This window comes from Notothenia rossii (assembly GCF_949606895.1).
Source record: "Notothenia rossii genome assembly, chromosome: 9".
Lineage (NCBI taxonomy): Eukaryota > Metazoa > Chordata > Actinopteri > Perciformes > Nototheniidae > Notothenia > Notothenia rossii.
Window position 1 is genome coordinate 21,482,601 of NC_136907.1, and position 19,331 is coordinate 21,501,931.

The following is a 19,331-nucleotide window of genomic DNA, read 5'->3' on the forward strand; positions in this document are numbered from 1 at the left end:
GCATTTGAAGTAGTTTTTTAAAGAAGGAGGCGTGCAAATGCCAGGGAAATGAGAGAGCCTCGTGGCAGCTCCACAGCATGAATACGTTAATGGGTTCATCTGAATACAGATGGATTTCAGTGTCGAATTTAAGTGCTTAAGAGAACTTCAAGCCACTTAGGAGTGATGAAAAATGTTCCTTGGCTTTACTAATTTCCAATCTCCCTCTCAGTTATGCTGTCTCTCACACGCAAATTAAGCTGTAGCTTTTCCAACATGATATAACGTGGTGTTGCTCTTGTTTTTCAACTTGTACAAAATGAACGATGTGAATTTTTTTTATATTACCAGTCTTGTGATATAGACTCTCCCCAGCCGAGGAGCTACACACACATACACACACAGTAAGGTATAAGGCCTGTGAAAGCCACTTATCTCAGTAAGTCATTTTGGGGTTGTGGGGGCGTGAGACGGTCCACTGACTGTAGCAGTGGAGGAGTTCATTGCAGGCTCTGCCATTCATACTCCACTGCGCTGTCTGGCAATCTGAGCAGCATCTCTGTGACATCTGTGTGACGCGCTAAGTGCATGATGTCGGGTACAGCTCAAAATATCGGTCTCCTCGATAAGGATTGGCAGCCTGTGTGTGGCTCTACCTTTACCTACTGTAAGTTTCAATGTTTTTTCTGAAGATGCCTGTCAAATGATGTGCATGAGAAATTGTCAATACGTGTGCAAGCGCATAGCTGTGTTGAAGCGTGTAAATGGATACATGTCTATGTGAATGTACTTTGAGGGTTCAGACTACATTCCTAACAAGTCAAGGTGTCGTATTGAAGAAATTAATTGAGTCTGACACACTTTAACTCCATCATGGAATAAAGATAGGGGCTCTTTTAATGAGCTGTTTCTGAAGAGCTGTTGTAGTGAGTGACTTAAGCAGCGGGATCCATTAATATTGGCATGGTGATTAAAGGATTCCAACAATTCATTCTCTTCCATTAAATCCACATCACAGTGGTTTAATCTTCAGTAAGAATCCATCAGATTTTCACAACATAAAATATGCATGTTACAGCAGTGGGTTTGACAAGAACCAAACAAACAGAAGAAAAAATGTGGGGTGTTTGTGTTTGCCGAGTGGTTAAGAAACAAACCATGTTCTGCTTTTCCTCCCAATAGAAAAAAAATACAGTGTGTATACAGTTTTGATGTTTGTTACCATATACAACATTTGCTAATTAACACATTTTAAATAAACTGCAGCTGATGGGAATGTCCTTAGTTTGGGCAGGTATTCAAACATCAGCCTAAGTGTTTGTCAAATTAAAATCCTGAACATTTAGACATTTCACAGAAGATGTATGATGTGGTGTTAACCCCCTATGTGTGATAATCTTGCAAGTTGTTTGAGGCGAGGCATTGACCTTGAATTGTAACAGTTTGGATAGGATAGAATTGAAGGCAAACATGTCTGCTGATAAATACACCCATGCATCCAATGGTTTCAGAAATGTAGTTCAAAACTACAAATGTCAACCTTATGGTGGACTCAGGATAAGTCAGTAGGATTCATCATCTGGGAACCCTGTAGCAGTAAACTCACCTTGGAACATTTTGACAACTGATGACTGAATAAAACAGATCAAAGCTTTCTCTAAACCACTTTGGTCCAAACATCAACACAAAGTAACTGATCATTTAGTGTACTTAATGCCTTATGCAGTGAAAATAGGGATGGATGATGTGTTGGCTCACCATCATAATAAAATTAATATGAAGCAGGAGGAAACAGTGTGGATGAATATAGGGCAGAAGAAGGGTGAGCTGATGAGGATGTAGACCTTTGAGAAGACAAGGTCAGGGGTAAAGGCGAACAGATATTAATGATAGTGAACTAATCTTGTGAGGAAATGTCATCACACCAGGAGGTTAATTTAGGATCAGCAAGAGAGGGTAAGAATTCAGAGGGGCGTTGAGGTGTCAACATTAAGAAATAATGTCAAAACATCTATAAAACAAAACAAAGTTACTCTGGCATCCGTATTTATAACTTGTCTGTATGCTGACAGTCAGAGTAATTGCCACTGCGTATCAGTCAGCTCTTTTACATTACCACATCCTAACTGTCCAAAATGATTTATTACCCCACACATTCAACACATTTGGGGTTCTCTTCCTTCCCCAATATATTAAAACCTTTTCCCCCCCATTTTTATTTATTGTAAAGATATTCATGTCTCTCCATCTCACACACACACAGGACGCTTCCTTCACTTCATCTCCCAGCCATTTCAAAAACGAACGTATTAAAATGCTGCGTTGTGCAGTTCACAGACACCCACTTGGCGGATTAGTGACAAAGCAAGGAAGCCATGTTTAAACAGTGGCTAATCCGTTAATTGGATGCAGATTTATTCCAGCCCCGCGCTTGGACTGGATTTAACACACTCTACTGGGAGCATGTGGGGCGGGTGGGGGGGGATGTTGCCTGCCAGGGTCAGACACTGCAGCGGCATATTGAAAATTGATTTTCAACCCTTTTTAGGAAACCACTGTCATTTAAGTGTCACATTAATTCCTGTCCTGCTGTCCCGGTGAGCGATGCTGGGCTAACCTCACAGGGTTGTGCTGTCAGAGCGCACACATTCCCCTGACTGAACGGAAAATGACCTTCTGTATCACTTTAGCTGTGTAAATGAATGTCAGATTCAGACAATCAAATGATCCCTCAGTCAATTATATCAGGTTTCCATCACTGTTACAGCCGGAGATCATACTGTTCATCTGTAAAGCCTGAGGCAGAATGAGGAGCATGCAGTATGTTCTTACAGTACAAGGCTTCATTATCATTGGTCGATGGCTCAGTTATGTTTATCATGATGGCACACACGCCTGGGGATATACCACCTCAGTGGTGAGCGTGTTTTATGGGCTGGATCTGTATAACAGAGCTAGAGTCATATACTCCCAGTATGTGTAGAACCACTCTGCAGTTTGAGCGTGAAAACATAGCGTGTCAGGGGGTGATTCCATTTATGAATGGCATCTAGAGAAAAACAAAACATGAAGTGAGTCGTTTGTCATGAGTTGCTTGTTCTTGGAGTGTGTATCAGATCTGAGCAGTTGCAGGGAACGTCACAAGAACTGACAGGAAACAAGTAAATTGTGGTCATTTTCTACATGAATGAGAGGAAGAACGTTTTCTTTTTACCAAAGAAAATACTGCTAGAAGAACTGAAACTGAATGCATGAACTTGACATATAACGCCATACGTTAGATGCATAGCAAACATCTCCCATACAGTAGCTGTAGATGTATGTTGAAACTGAAATGAAATGGAACTTAAATCCTTAGCTCATTTTCCAATCCCCGCTGACAACATAGTCGAATAGTTTCCAAATAGGTTACTCCATGTATTCCCTATAGAACTATTTTGAAGTTTTTTTCTTAATCCCACTGTTCATTTGAACAAAATCTGCAGGCACACCTAGGCCCCATTTACATGGGAACGCAAACGATCCAAATTCGATATCAAAAAAGTCTTCCGTTTACACGGATACGGCTCAATAAACGTGTCCCTTCACACGAGACCGCTCGACCCGCAGGAGATGCTGTAGTACATATGCCGGGCCTGTAAGTAGCGTTGTACTTCTGCCACAAAATACACCAAAAGCAGCGAAGAAGACCCCCGAGCATGGTTGCCATGGTTGCCTGGTTGCCCTTCTGTTTATTCTCCACGGTGGATTTAGCAACATGTAGTTCATGTAGTCTCCATGTCCACTTGTTGCTGATGGTTGTGGTAGAGGAGCTGTAGATGTTGCACTAACTAACACTAGCAGTGAGCAGCAGAGGTGGGGAGAGGCGGGGCTTCATCGTTATCAGGAAATTATCGTATAGGACGTAGACAAGGAGCCGTTTGGCCCCCCAGAGTGTTCCGGTTGCAGATCTATCCACCTTGGGACCCGTTATCGTTTGAGGGGTCCGTTTCTGAGGTTACGTTGTGTAATACATAGGCCAGGCCTGTAGATGGTGCTGTTCTCACAGAATCAGCCCATGCAAAGACAGTGTTAAATTGAGCGAAATGAGGAATGGCTAAAATGCATGATCTGTTTGGTATTTTGAAAAATAAAAAGTATAAATATGCCTTATATAGGTATGGTCCTACACTATATTATTCAAATATAGCATGATAGGTCCACTTTAATGTTACTTCATGTTAAGGCTAATACAAATGACAAGGCTGTAATGCTAACTAACGTGCTAACCACTAGCTAGGTAGCTAACTTGATCCAGCCACTCCTGGTCCTTTCATCAGACAGGAAGCGAAAGAACGAGCAAGACCCATTGCTGGTATGATAACAACCTGGTACTAAGCACACAGGCATCTTGCTAAAGTTATCTTATCTTAGCCAGCTTCATATAGATAGATTCTATCTATATGGCACTGATCTTAGCTATCTCTTAGTGGAAGAAAACAGTTATGACACTCTGGGATTTGTAGTCTTTCTAGTTGCGTATTTTTCATAGTCTTATATTTCAACAGTTTTATGACAAACTGTGACTTTTTTGACATGGAAATTATTTTTTAAGATTGACAAACATCATATGTGTAATTCATGGCACAATTCAAACGTGATCGAAAGATAAGTTGTCTCTCTTCATTGACTTCAATGCATCATTTTTCCGAAATAAGGTCCCATGGACCGGAAGTAGATGGGCGTGACTTCGCCACTCTATACGAAAGAGAAAAGTAACAGATACAACACGTTACGTTCCCGTGTAAACAGCGCCCTAGTCTCAACAAAAACTGGAGAAAAGATAGTGTTAGGGTTAGCGTTTACCAAGTGCTTTATGTAAACTATTAAAAAAATGATGAGCTTAAACACATTCCTTTTGGCATTTTCTTAGAAAAAACTGATCGATTGATTATCATCCAACTATCAAAATAGTTGATGGTTGTCAATAAACTAATCGATTCATTGTTTAAAATCAACTGTAAACTACACATAAAGCCCTATAACTTTTGCAAATAAATGTGATGTGTGGAGCATAGTGATTGATTTCCAAAGAAATGGGGCTGATGTAAGTGAGCCAAGTGGACATTTTGAATTTGCATACAACTCCTCCAACTCATTTGACAACAGGCCTTGTGACCCTGCACCCATTAGAGGTAATTCTTCTGATGACAAGTCTCTTTTATAGAGATTTGGCCTCTAACCATGATTTAAGGGAAATCTGCTTTTTTTGTATTGATCCAGTAAATAGGAGAGCTCATAAAAGCTTTTGTTACATCATTATAAATAATAACCACGTTACACTTATGGTCAGATCGATGACTTGGCATTTATAAGCACATAAATGTTTCACTGTAGTATTACATTTGGCAGCCCTACATTCTTTGCACTGTCAAAAAGGTATAATATATACCGCTTCCACTGTGACTGTAACAGAGTTTAATATTTGCAAAAGGGGTTTAGAAATCCATTCAAATATTCAGACAACATACAAACATATTTTGCTTTGGATACAAAAAAAGGAAAAACCCTTCTGAATCAACTTCCACACAAAGGCAGAAAGCATCTGCTTGTTTTAGTGACTCATGCCTCATGCTGTGTTTTATACTCTTGTGTATTATATAGTGTCAGACCTTGGGAATTGGAAATTATGCGTGCATCCACAGTCAGTGTTTGTAATGTTATTTACCTTTGTAGGGTTGGTCGTTTTCCTAACATTGTCGGAGGCCCAATATAACTAACTCCCAGATTCTCTGAAGTATCGGCGTATTAATCATGCATTTTAATTTGCTAGCGTCCCCCTGTTGCTCTTTTCTGCTTATGAGGCCATTAACCTTTGTTTGTGTATACTTTGCAACACATTCCATTAATATGCTGCTGTGATCCTGGACCAAGTTAGTGCAGCACAATGATTAAAACCGTCCTCATCAGCACGTAATCCACGAGGGGATGCCAAAGTCATTAAAAGCTTTAATACTCTATCATTTTCTCCAGACAATCAAACTGAATAATGGAGTGGTGGTAAATGCCTCGGGCTATGCTCTTGTTAATCAGGTGCTGAGGGCACGTATGTGCGTGTGTGTGTGTGTGTGCGTGTGTGTGTAATATCTAGTGTCTGTTAGGTATGATTGTATATAGCTCATGATCCAATCTTAGATATCTTTCTGCATCTGTTAAATGAAATGGAAACCATCCTGTTTTAACTGCACCTTGGCCAATACACTTAAAAAAGAAGACAGACTTAGTACTTCAAAGGTTTAGCTCATTTGAAACTAACTTGAAACAGTATTTATGACTTGGCTTTGGATGAAAGGGTCAAGCAAATTAAATGTAATGTAATGTATTAAAACAATTTAGGTATTTCATGGGATAGTTGAAAACTTTGACTTTCTTGAGGACCTACACGAAAAATGTGGACATCATCAAAGTTCAATTGATAACGTATCCAGAAAATTGCCATGAAAATGAATCAAATAGTTGGCGAGACAAGTGACTTAAAACCAAAAATGTCAACCTGCTGATGGCACAAGCGGAATAGTCAGGGGATCACAAAAGACAGTAAGATTCATTCTCTTGGACCATGAATGTCAAGGACAAAATATCCTCTTCATATATCCAATAGCTTTGAGTTATTTCAGCCGTTTCCTGCCTGCGGTTGTTCATTGCCTCCTGACATGAATAGAGCCACTACTGCTTTTCTTTTGTGAACCAACTTTAAACCTAAAAAACATATCCTAAGCTCCTAGGATCATTTACCTACGTATAACTATATCTAGTCATTTTAAAGCATCAGAATCGGGAGAGAAAAGACAACAGAGAATTTATTTACTGAAATAATTGGTTTAAAGTGAGGTGTGCTTTTTCTTTAAAGAGCTTTTTCCATTCTGATCTATGACTGAGACTAGTTTGTTGGGCTGTTTCACTACACATGCGCCCTAGATGTTCTATGGGCAACAGGCTACTGTATTTCCAAGGACTTTACCTGTTGTATCAATATCACTCAAACCTTTTTTCTTCTGTTACAGTCCAACAAAAGCCCAATCCTACGGGCCATTATAAAGTATCCACAAATCTACTGTGCGTTACCTTCACAAAATCTACACTAACAGTTACACTTTTTGTATTCTCTGTAGATTTTGAGCATTCGATTTGTGTCTGAAGATAAAATATCTTAAAATAAAAGATAAAATATGTTTCGACGTCATGCTGAACATTACATTGCATTTAGCTGACGCTTTTATCCAAAGCGACTTACAATAAGTGCATTCTACCAACAAGATACAAACTTGAAGAAAACAGAATCATATAACTACATCAGGTTTCATAGAGCTAAAACATTTCAAGTGCTACTCAACTGGCTTTAGATAAGCCAGTCCTTTATTAGTATATAAGTGCTTTGTTAGCAATTCTTTGTTAGTAATTCCACGCTCGAAGTTGAGTGAACAGGCACTGATGACAGCTGAAATGTGAAATAAAGTGGCACACCTGAATGTGGTGTATAGGAATCATTTAGCAATGTATGTATTTTCTGTGTACTGTTACTATTGATTACTCAGTAAATTGGCATATTTAATTACCTTATTTGGCTCCATTATCGCTGCTGTAGGATGCCGACGGCGGCTTTAGGATCTTTAAGCCAAAGGATTTATGGTAAACTCTGTTGGTGTAAACTATCCTACTGATGTCACCACGGCTGAGATGCTCCATGGTTTTCTAATCCAAACAAAGCCTCCCATGGACGTCAGCTAACTCTATATGATAGGATTTCACCCAGCAGCACAGCCCCAACATAGGCCTTTGGAGAAGTGCAGTGACAGTAGAAGTCAGGAGGATGGTGCTGTGAAGTTGTCACTGATGTTTTAAACAAGAATGAATCTATCAAAGTCAAAATGGGGCAACACAGAATTAACAGAGCTGGCTATTTCCCTTTTTTTAGTCTGTCCAGTGTGTCTTTGAATGTAACAGACAGCCACTATCTCTCCATCAGGGGTCTGCACAGATAATACCTCCTTTAGCTCCATCCTCTCTCAGATCAGGAAGATTTTGGCAGTGATCCATGGGCACATGAGAAAAGACAGCAGTGAAACCTTTAAGAACCGAGGATCCTCTCTGATCCTCTGGGTAAGGACAAATCCATTTTTGCCTTATATGCTAACCTGAGTGAAGGGTTGATATTACTTTGTTTCATTTGAAGTAGAGCTCAGCTATACATTTTAAAGGAATAACAGGCTTATATATATAGTCGAGCTAATGAACCCTCCCCTAACTTTACTGAAAGACCCGGTCAAACCTTTCTCTGCCATGTTTTAACAGCTGGAAGATTTGTGGTCTCCACCCTGACACCACTGCTGTTCAAGGTGAAATTTAGTGGGACTGACACATCTGATAAGAAGCTAATCTAATTCTCCGCAACAAATGTTACAGGACGGCTTGCCAGGCTCTGTGGAGGAAAAGAGAACTTGATGGAGAACTGTGGATGAAACGCATAAGGAAATTCAGCCCCATGTTCCATCTAGATTTGTGTGTTTAGAGATGGATACGCTTGGTGTTTTTGGGATGCTTTGTCAGTGCATAAGTGGAGGATTATGGGCCATAATAAGTCATGGTGGTACAGGCATTTTCCAAGTAGTGATTTATCCCTTAGTAGACTCTGAAAAGATGTGGAAATGGACCTTAGGGAGATTGCAAGCTTTTATATAACACGTTTTGGCCTGGATGGAAGGGGAAAGCATTTATCTACCTGTGTAGTTTATTAAAGAAAAAAGCAGGAGGATAAATGGAAGAATAAAGGCATGACAAACTCTGCTCTGCAAGCATGCTGTTTAACACGTGTACTGTAGGAGATGATTGCAATTATGATGTAAAAATGTATTTCTTGTCATATAACAACTGAAAAAAAAAACAATAGCGTGCTGTCACCTTTGTCTGAGTGTTTGAAAAGAGTCATCTCTCCTTCAGATATGAAGACAAAGGCCTGTGATAGCAAGTCTGACATCTGTTAAAAAGTGGAAAAGTATCCATTGTGAAAAGCTGCTTTTTACTCTACATCTGCCGTGTTTGAAAAGCTCCATCACTCTTCTCCACATCACATCTCTGTCCTAACAGAAATGATTTAAGAGAAATGATTTAAAAGAACAGAGGATAGAAGAAAAGAATCAGGGACATCAAGCAACGATGGCAGGAGAGATGAGACATCCAATGGGAGTTGACTAGAGGAGATTCCCAGGGTGAGTCTCTGCTATGAATACTGATGTCTTTAAACTGAAAATCATCTTGCATGCTTACAAAAAATAGAGGTCTGAATAGAGAACACCAATAGCCTTTTCCGAAAGAGCTTATAGTGTCAAAAACAATGATAATATTTTCATGCACTGAATCTTAACTTGTTATCTTATTAACATTGCTTGTCTCAATGGATGTAAATGTACACATTCAGAATTAGCAGGTTTTTATCTTTGACAATGGCAAACTCAGACTTCTATAGCATTCTCAAATGTAAAGATTTACTCCATGTAAACTTAGTCACTTCATGCTCCTTTGGTCCATAAGATTGCAATCTCACACCCATAATTAAATGCTGTAACCCTGCCAGTGTGTAGTCCATGGAAATAATATAATATTATTATCTGGGTGACTCTTATCCAATTATTTTAATGGGCAAATCTGTTGAGGTCTGATATTTAAATATCTTGTCGTAATGTCCGGTAAAAATAATTCCCTTTGTGCACAATTTAAATTGTATTACAATTAGATTTTCACAATTAAATATCACTTCGTCCCCACAGTAGGAATGGCCATTGGAATAACTACTCATTATTATAGCCTAGACCGTGGATAGCAGCCAAAGCATCCTGCAAAGTCCTCATCAGGGATTTCAGGAAAATCTATCTTGAGTGGGCCAAACTGGGTCACAAAACCTTTTATTTTTCTGCACCCACCTTTACAGATTAAACAGCGACACAGTTACATGAGCAGGGTGGCTTGGCTGCGGCCCGCTTTGGGTGTGATTCTGCCTGAAGTAAATATCAATTAAATGAGTTGAAACATTAAATCATTTATTGCAAGTTTCACAGGCAAACACAATGTCAAAGGTCCATGTAAACAGCTTTACATATGTAACCTTAACTTGAGTCTGGCCAATAAATAGGCCAACTTGTGCTATTATAATAAATAATAGCACAAGTAAATGTGACCGCTGATGCATTTATCACTTCAGTAAACATGGGCCAGTCTCTGGTGTGAAATTCAGACCTTCGGTTCACAGGACTTTACACACGGACATACACTGCTGCTGCAGGCCGCAGCTGACTGGTCCTCCCCTGCTTGCAGCCGAGTGCCGTGTGTTGAGCAGAAAGCTGCTGGAGGATGAATAAGCCCTGGGCTCCCTGCAGGCTGCTGCTTATTAAATGGTAAGTGTTATGGCTCGGCCCGCTGGGCTACAAATATAGGCATTACCCCAGAATGCTGCTTGTTGTCTAGAAACTCATCACATTGTCACTTCCTCTTAACCGCAACCCAAGTCTGTAATCAGCAGGTTTGTACTCAGCCGGTTCAAGGCAGCAGGGATGGGAGGGGGGGGGGCACAGCGCTGCCAACACACTGAGGCAGGAACAACGGGTAGTTATGCCTCCATCTATTCACAGTCAACTCTGTCCCCTGAGAAATAACGTTCCTATACAATGAAAGGTTTTATTTGGGAACGTTTTGTATCCCGGGGTAAGGTCGCAGCTTTAAACTTGTGGTTGATTTAAGTTGAAACTAAACGTAGTAAAACATAATTGTTTTGTGTAAAGAAAGTACTTTACTTAAGGTAAATAATGTTGGAGATGTAAATTACAATCACATGTAAGTTGACTTGAAAGTCAACATTGATTTTCAGGGACAAATAGAGTTGAAAGTTAAAGTCAAAGTTTATTGTTGTCAAACAACCTCTTATAGGCAAAGGCATTACAAAAACTAAGAATCACTAAGTCAGAAAGCAAGCATAACAAAGCTCCAAAAGATCTTTGATGAAAATATATGAGCCTCCATCCTCTGTTATTCATCAGGTTACAAAATCAATACATCATACCGGCACACATGCATTCTCCACACTGCATGTCAGGGTGTGTGGCATCCAGTCAGACTCGAGTTGGTAATCTCTTTAATCACTACGCTCAAAAATATGTTTCTCTCAAATCAGCTATCCAATATCCTAATCCAGAGAGGATAGAAAATCGAGGGCTAATCGTATTAGTGTAATCACGCTGACCACATGAAGGCTAGCTGCTTGGCTTTGAGTGGATTTCTGGACGCAGGTGCTCTGCAATGTGGCTTTACAGCCCCAAGCCTTGAAGGGTGAACCTGAACATAGATCTGTTTCCATTACACAGTCACCTTCAAATCTCAGATAGCATAATGGAACACAATTAGTGCAAAAGATCTGCGAAGAATAACATTTTGAGATGTTGAGTATTTAATGTGTACTATGGTAATGTTATTAATTTCTGAGATGTTGAGTTGATGTCCCATTAAGTGAGGTTGCATGCTGTTAAATGCACAAAATGCCCCAAGCTAATGATTAGGGCTGCTCCAGATGTGTGTGGGTGTGGTGCAGTGGATGAAACACTGCATCATCCACATCTCTCTGCTGCTGGTAGGCAAAGTGGAGTGGGTTTGTGAGCAGACAAACCGCCCTCTGTATCTGGGGGTAAAATGAGAACTCAATGCTCTTTATCCCCAGCGATGTTAAGGCTACAGGGCGATAATCATTATTGCAGATAGTGTTCATTTTTGGGGTACTGGAGAGATGATGGAAGATTTCCGTATGACTGGTATGGAGTGTCAGAGAGTCAGCAGATGAAGAGATTTGAGAACACCTTCATTTGATCTGCTGATGTTGCAGGACTTTAAGCTTTGTTACGATGTATTCTTCTGAGCACCCTTTCAGTGTCCCCCTGGTATAAAAACTGTTGGTGTTTGTGTCAATCAAGTGACAGGTCGCTGGGGTAGGAGGCGACTATAGGGGATGATCCCATCTGGTATGCATTATCTGTGCATATCAAAATAATGATCACATTATTACCTCTACCAAAGTTATGTTGTTGTTTTTTTCTGTCTGTCTGTCCGCAAGATTACGGAAAAACGACTTCATGAAACTTTAAGATTTTGAAGGGTATTTCAATTATTGGTCGGATACAATAATTATTTGTAATGTTTGTTTTCCTTGCAAGATAATGCATTTGCGCTGCGCTCATTCTGATTTGGAATTACGGGAATAATGACTTTAATACTTGGATAATGCACGTGAATGCCCCCTCGGAAAAACCCGGAAACAGTTTGAAATCTGTTGTTCAAATGTTATAACCAAAACAAATAAAACACATCTTTGTAGCATCCATGTTGTTTCTACTAAACTAATTCAATCATCTTCCTAACTAAGTAAAGGGGACAATTCAAGAAGCATGAAAAGTCCCCATTGGCTTTTGCGAAGGTCTGTGCTTTCTGAGTGATGTTAGTTTTATGTTAATTTGCAAATACAATCAATCATGCCTTAATGAACATGGATACATTTCCACAAACATTGACATTGCCGAAAAGCAGTAGTAAGCACTTCTCTTTTCATTAAAAAAAGACTTACAGATGCATATATTTCAAATTACTACAATGATTACAGGACAGATTTGACTGCTGAAAGAATTACAGGCTTGGGGGTGGTGGTAATAAGAATAAAACCGGTTGTGTGAGCTGTAAAGTGACTGTTAAATTGTGTGTTTTGCAGCCGCTATTCAAATGTCGATTGGTTATGAATGTGTCAGCAAGCAGCATACTTTACACATTTACAATTTCCTCCCCGCACAAGGTGACAGACTGGAGTTGACTGCTGTAAAATTGAGTTATGCCACAAGTCATTGTGAGTAAAATCTCTATGTAAGCACCCACACAGCAGAAAAATGCATTTGTGAATAGCGGGCTGCCTGACAGACAGCAGGGTGAGAGTGGTGGGGGAGAAAACAGCCCTGTCTGACAAGTACAAGGCTGGTACAAACACAGCAAGTGCGTTCACATGTGTACATATGCAGTTATTCTGTCAAGCACAACCAAACAATTGGTGTGTCATTCAGCTGTACACCATCTGCAGAGCCCAGGTTTTTTAACAAAAAAACAGAAGTGGTAGCCGATTTCTGTGCAGATCTTTTTATTTGAACAAGCACAAAATAACTAAACACCTCATGTTCAATTATTTTTAATCTAACTGCATCAGGACTGTTCATTTACACTATGCGTGCTTTCAATATCGACAAACAAGATAATGGAAGAACAGAAAAACCTTGAGTACTTAATGATGAGAGATTTATCCCCTTCACATCTCATTTCCGCAGGAAATCATTAAAATCTGTTTACCGGAGAAAGGGTGTTTTATTTTCATGTCACTCTCTTTAATTAGTGTCAGCCTCAAGGTTCTTACATTTTCAGACACAATATTGGCACAGATACTGTACAGTAAGTACAAAGAATGCAGGGGTTTGCTTAATAAAAAAGCTGTGCCAGCGTTTCATCAAGGATGAAACATCTGCAGAGAGAGCAGAGGAATTAGCAGAGGTACTTGTCAACTACTCCTCATCTCCTTTTAACTATCGCTGTTCTTCACTTATTTGCATACCCTTCCACTCGCTTTTTGTCCAAGTGTTTATCTCACACAAACTAAATCCCTGGCACTTTCAAACTAAATACCATTCTGACTGCAGCTAATTAAATTAGAAGTGGTTTACTTTTAATGCCGTGAATCTCAGTTACATACCATCCATAGTAGGTGCAGAAAGTGTTGCCTCATGTCTCACACCAGCTGTGCCCGTTTTCTCTTCTCTGCTTGCTCACCAGTTTGCATGCATAAGGGCGGGGTGCAACAGGATGGAAAGCTATTGGAGATGACAGCAGCGGGGCAGGATGGGGTAGGGATGGAGGAGGGCAGAGTTGTTTCATGCAGACTAATTACTGAGAACACTGTGTGTTAGGGGAACTGCAAGAGATCTGCTAGTTAACCGTAACCGGTCATGTGACAAGAACAATGAAACAAAGTCTAACTAGTTTTACTACCTCTGTCTTATTACTGTATGCTGGCCATGATCCTAATACAGCTTACATGCAGACTCATTGCAGAGGTGACTAACCAGAGCTACAGCATCTGCTTGCATCATTTTAGCTCTTCATCATCTGGTTAAAGCAAATATAAAACAAACGTACAACAAGGAGATTATGTTGTTATTAATATTGATTTTAAAGGATTTAAACATGTAACAACTGTAATTTGAGTTAATTAATTGTGTTAGCTTACATTTTAAATGAGTGCTGGAATAATGAATCAATCGGCAAATTAACTATAATTTCCACACTTGATTATTTTCTCTCAAACATTTTACTCTGAGTTATTTAAGTGTTTAGTTATTTGACATGCATGTCTGTTGTTTTATTGTGCCTTTCTCACTGCATTGATGTGGACTTCTTTGGAAGCTTTGCTTATTTAGTCATGAATATAAAAAAAGGATTAGCTGGCTTCAGTTTCTTAAATATGAGGATTTAGTACTTTTCTCTGTTATGATTCTTAAAGTGGACCTATCATGCTATATTTGAATAATATAGTGTAGGACCATACCTATATAAGGCATATTTATACTTTTATTTTTCAAAAATACCAAACAGTTCATGCATTTTAGTCATTCCTCATTTTGCTCAATTTAACACTGTCTTTGCATGGGCTGATTCTGTGAGAACAGCACCATCTACAGGCCTGGCATATGTACTACAGCGTCTCCAACGCTTTCGAACGGCAATGTCCGTGGCTGTCTCCTCCTGATTGGTGGAGTTGGCCCAATAGCCTTAGAGTGTTCAAATCTGGATCAGTCTGTATCAGATCCGTTGCAGCCCCTTTTTAAGAGATTTGGGTATTGAGGAAAATAGAGAGGGTTGTGTTTTCTGACACTTGGTGAGTTCCCTGGAACACCGGGGACACATATTTATGTATAAAAGACGTACACAAGTGCATTTTGCATGATAGGTCACCTTTAAGTTGGGTTATTGACTGTTACAGCTACAGCTCTGTGAGGCTGTACTGTTGCACAATGGTTCTGTGTGCAAACAAAATGCACAACATTATAATATTAATATGCTGATTCTTTATCAGATAATGTTTATCATCTTCATCATTTTAGCTTAACGTGAAAGCATCTAATAGCAATGAACGCAGGATGCAGCTGAGGCTCATGAGTATGAATTTATTTTTGCAGGAATTTAGTTATAAATGATCTTTATATTGGGAGAACAACCTTGGTTATTACAATGTAAACATGTGGGGTACATTAATGGATCTACTGAATGTCATGGCAATCCACTCACAAGTAAATATCACTCTGAACTGAAGTATCAACCTGTTGGAGACACTAGAGGAAATGTCAATGGGCTACCAAAGTCCTCATTGTCACAGAAGTGCGCACGTCAGGCAGAGATATATAGTACATTTACTCAAGTACTGTACTTAAGTTCAATTTTGAGATACTTAGTACTTCTACCCCACTACAATTCAGAGGTAAATCATGTAATTTTACTCTACTACATATATTTGTCACTTTTTTTTGTCACAACATTTTACAGATTTTGATTAATAATGTGAAATATAATCACCACTTGAATAAGTCTTTGGTTACACCTGGAGTAACATTTTGAATGCAGGACTTTTACTTCTCTGAGTACTTCTCCCAACTCTGATGTCAGTAGAAAATATTATACTGTATCAATCCATGCAATAGTTCTTGATGTGATACAGCATGGTTAAAAATAACTGTTGTCTCTGTGGGCTCTGGGAAACTGATGGGTATTTTTCACCGTTTACTCAAACACAGATAAAGGTTTCTTTATCAAAACAGAAAACACAACACATTATAATAAAAATATGGTTATAAGAAAGTTACCCTTCACCACTGAGCTATCTGGAATCTCTTTTATCTAAAGAAAGATAGACAAGGATGGAAAGAGACAGAGAGAAGGAGGGAATCATATTTGCATATATTTGAAGCACCTTTATTAAAGCAGCCGTTCTGGAGGCTGAAACTCCTTTCACGCAGATAAACACCGCTGGGCTTTAACAAACACGCCTAAAAACTGTTTAAATTCAGCGGCTGTAGCAGAAGTTGTAAATCTCTGCTGACCAAAATTACTTTTCAGTGTACAAAGCAATGGACATTTCAGATAAATGTAATTACAAAAATCCCCACTGTCTGTTAGAATGTTCTCGCTTTGAGTGAAATGAAAGGATTCAATCTGCAAAATGTAAACAAAACCATTTATCTGCAACAACTGGCATGTAACTAAACTTTTTCTCTAATGGAAAATAAGCAGGGTTAAATAAGGTAATACCAGCAGGATACTCTGGTTTGCATTCCTGCAGTGCAGCAGCACATGTGTTATTCTGCTTGATGATTTAATTCCTCTATAGGCAAAGTCAAATATTTCTCACAATGACATTGTATGAGTCAGTGATTTAATTAGCGAGCGCCTTGCAGCAGCAATGACAAAGAGATGACACGATCAAAAGAAATAATCTTGTAGGTGCATCAATCTAAACATTAATCAGAGAAGAACAGGCGCGGGCTTCCTGTAGGCTTCCACAGGGAGGGGGGTGGGGGGGGTCCTCTGTGATGGATGACTAGCTCGGTGCAGGAGATTCATCACTTGCTATCCGATGGCCTATGCATGCTCACATTTCATTAGCATCATAAATGATGTCCCCCGAGGGGAGCCAGGTGGCCTCAGACAGAGACCTCACCCCTGTGACAGCAGAAAGTCCACTGAGGGGCTGTCACTGTGTTCATGTCCCTGCCCTGCACACCAAAATCACTGCATACTGTTTGTTAGGCAGCTGATCATGCAGCGGACGGACAACATAGACTGAGGGTGAAGTGAGGTGACAGCAAGGAAGGAAACTGCCCCGCTGTTTTAACTGGGGCAGAGCACAGACGATACCCACAAGTATTTTTTAGGTTTCATAACTGGGAGCTATAGGACTGTATTTTAACTACACAGAGGGTTTTCTGGATAATTCCTACAAATTTAGAAATAATCAGAGGTGAAACTGTACACATTTGACTGAATATAGTATTTTTAGTGTGATAAACAGAGGTGGTAAGTAGTGGAGTACAAATACTTTGTTACTGTACTTTAAGTACATTTTTCTGGTATCAGTACTTTACTCCACTACGACTTTTTACTTTTACTTCTTACATTATTAAGACAAATACCTGTACTTTTAATTCTTACATTTTCAAAACAGGTTTGTTACTTTAGTTTTAATCTGCGTTTGGTGGCGTGATCATTATTATTTAGAGTCATTGCGTGCCTATTGATTTGAACACGATCCGTGTATCCATCATTTCCTGGTCTTCTCTAAAGAAGAGCGACCAATGAAAACTTTGTCATGTTGCTGTTGTTCAGCATGGAAACATTCATTAGCTAACAATGACATTATTGTTAATATAAGAGGAGGTTACTCTATAAAACAGATGGTAGTTATGGGTACTTTTTACTTAAGTACATTTCGAAGCCCATACTTCTTTACTTTTACTTGAGCAAAGATGTTTAGTCAGTACTTCTACTTTTACCAGAGTATTTTTAAACACGAGTATCTTTACTTCTACTCGAGTAAAGGATGTGTGTACTTTTGCCATCTCTGGTGATGAATTACTGTTACAATACCGCTGGCGCAAGCTCTTCAACAGTTTCACATTGTGTTAACAGTAATGGCCAACTTCCCTTTCCATATGTAGTGATGTTATTTTTAATATTACAGAGCTTAGTGGAATACTCAATTCTGATTGGTCAATTTAGACATTCAGTGGTGTGCTCTTTTTGACTGCTAAGGATCACAGACTGCTGCTTGATTTCTTGTTGGAGTCCTCATCACCTTTTCAGGGTTCCTTTGGCCATAATGACCGACTCAATGCATATTATTATCCCTTACATATTAAGAGCAAGCAAATAATGAAATGGGTTTCAACTCTGTTTGGTGTTGTTATTTCATTAAATTATGCATTTTTGGAGAGTCTCTAAAGGGTGTTGATGATGCAGTGCTTTGTGAGGGACAACCAGTAGGGGATTTAAAAAGGGTTGGGGAAGTAAAACAGGTTTATGTAAGGAGAATATGAGATAAAACTTTAATGATCCATGCACGGAAATTGCAATTTGCACCAGGAGAAGTGCAGAAAAAAAAGAGTATCAAATAAATCATAGACTGGAATATTCTGTAGATAGTGATGGCAAGAAGCAGAGAGTGGGATGCAGGCAGCAGCACCACAAATAAAGTTGCTTCAATAAATAAAACGGAGATCTTTTACGGAATGTTTAATGTCCGCACGGCAGAGTTTGCAAATATATGTAAATGTCCCTCAAGAACTTCATTTCAAAATCACGGATGAGAAAAAATACGAGTAGAATATGCTATAAGCAACTTTATCGACAGTAGGTAAAGCTGAGCAACATCACTTTACACATATTATATTGTGTGACTATGGTGAATGCAACTGTGCAGCAGAAGTCTATAATACAGTGTGTGCAGAAATAATATGGCACAATAAACACTGAATACCATCTTGAGAATACATCAGAAAACCAAGGAAACAAGCCTTCTTTAAGTGCCTTTAAGAATAATCATTGTGTGGGTATAAGAGCAATTAAATGTGTAATTTGTGTAAAGGCAAAGCAATAGCTCTATCTGTCACCTGATCTAAAAACAACAGCGTGCACCTCTGCTGGCACTTAATGACACTTTATGAACAATGAAAGTATAAAGAGGTGGAAGTGGAACAGATGGAAATAAATGGTATATTATCATCATGAGGAACACGATCAATATATAATGAGGTTTAATGGGCCAGAAAAGTGTCTAATAGAAATGATGGCTGCACCAGCCTCACCATGCAAACATAATGAAGCCAGATAAATCGCTTTCCTTGAGAACACTTTGCCCAGAGCACAAATGACTCAGGAGGACTGGTTTTATGACCCCTATTTATGTAAATATGTAGCCTGCAGTCTGTTTGCCTTATTATGCAACTGCGGCTCAGTATACCATTTGTCTTGCGGATGGAAATGGTTGTGTTTATATACAGTATGTCTCACTTGCAGTGTGTCATATTTTGTAGACTATGTTAATAATATACTCAAATGTGTGCATGGGAAGGTTCAGAGAGAGGACAGCAGCATTTGCATCAATCTTTATGTTACTATGGGGGGAGAGAGGTGGAGTGGAGTGAATAATCAAATGCTAACACACAAATCAAAGCAGCGGTGCAAGGAAAACAAAGATG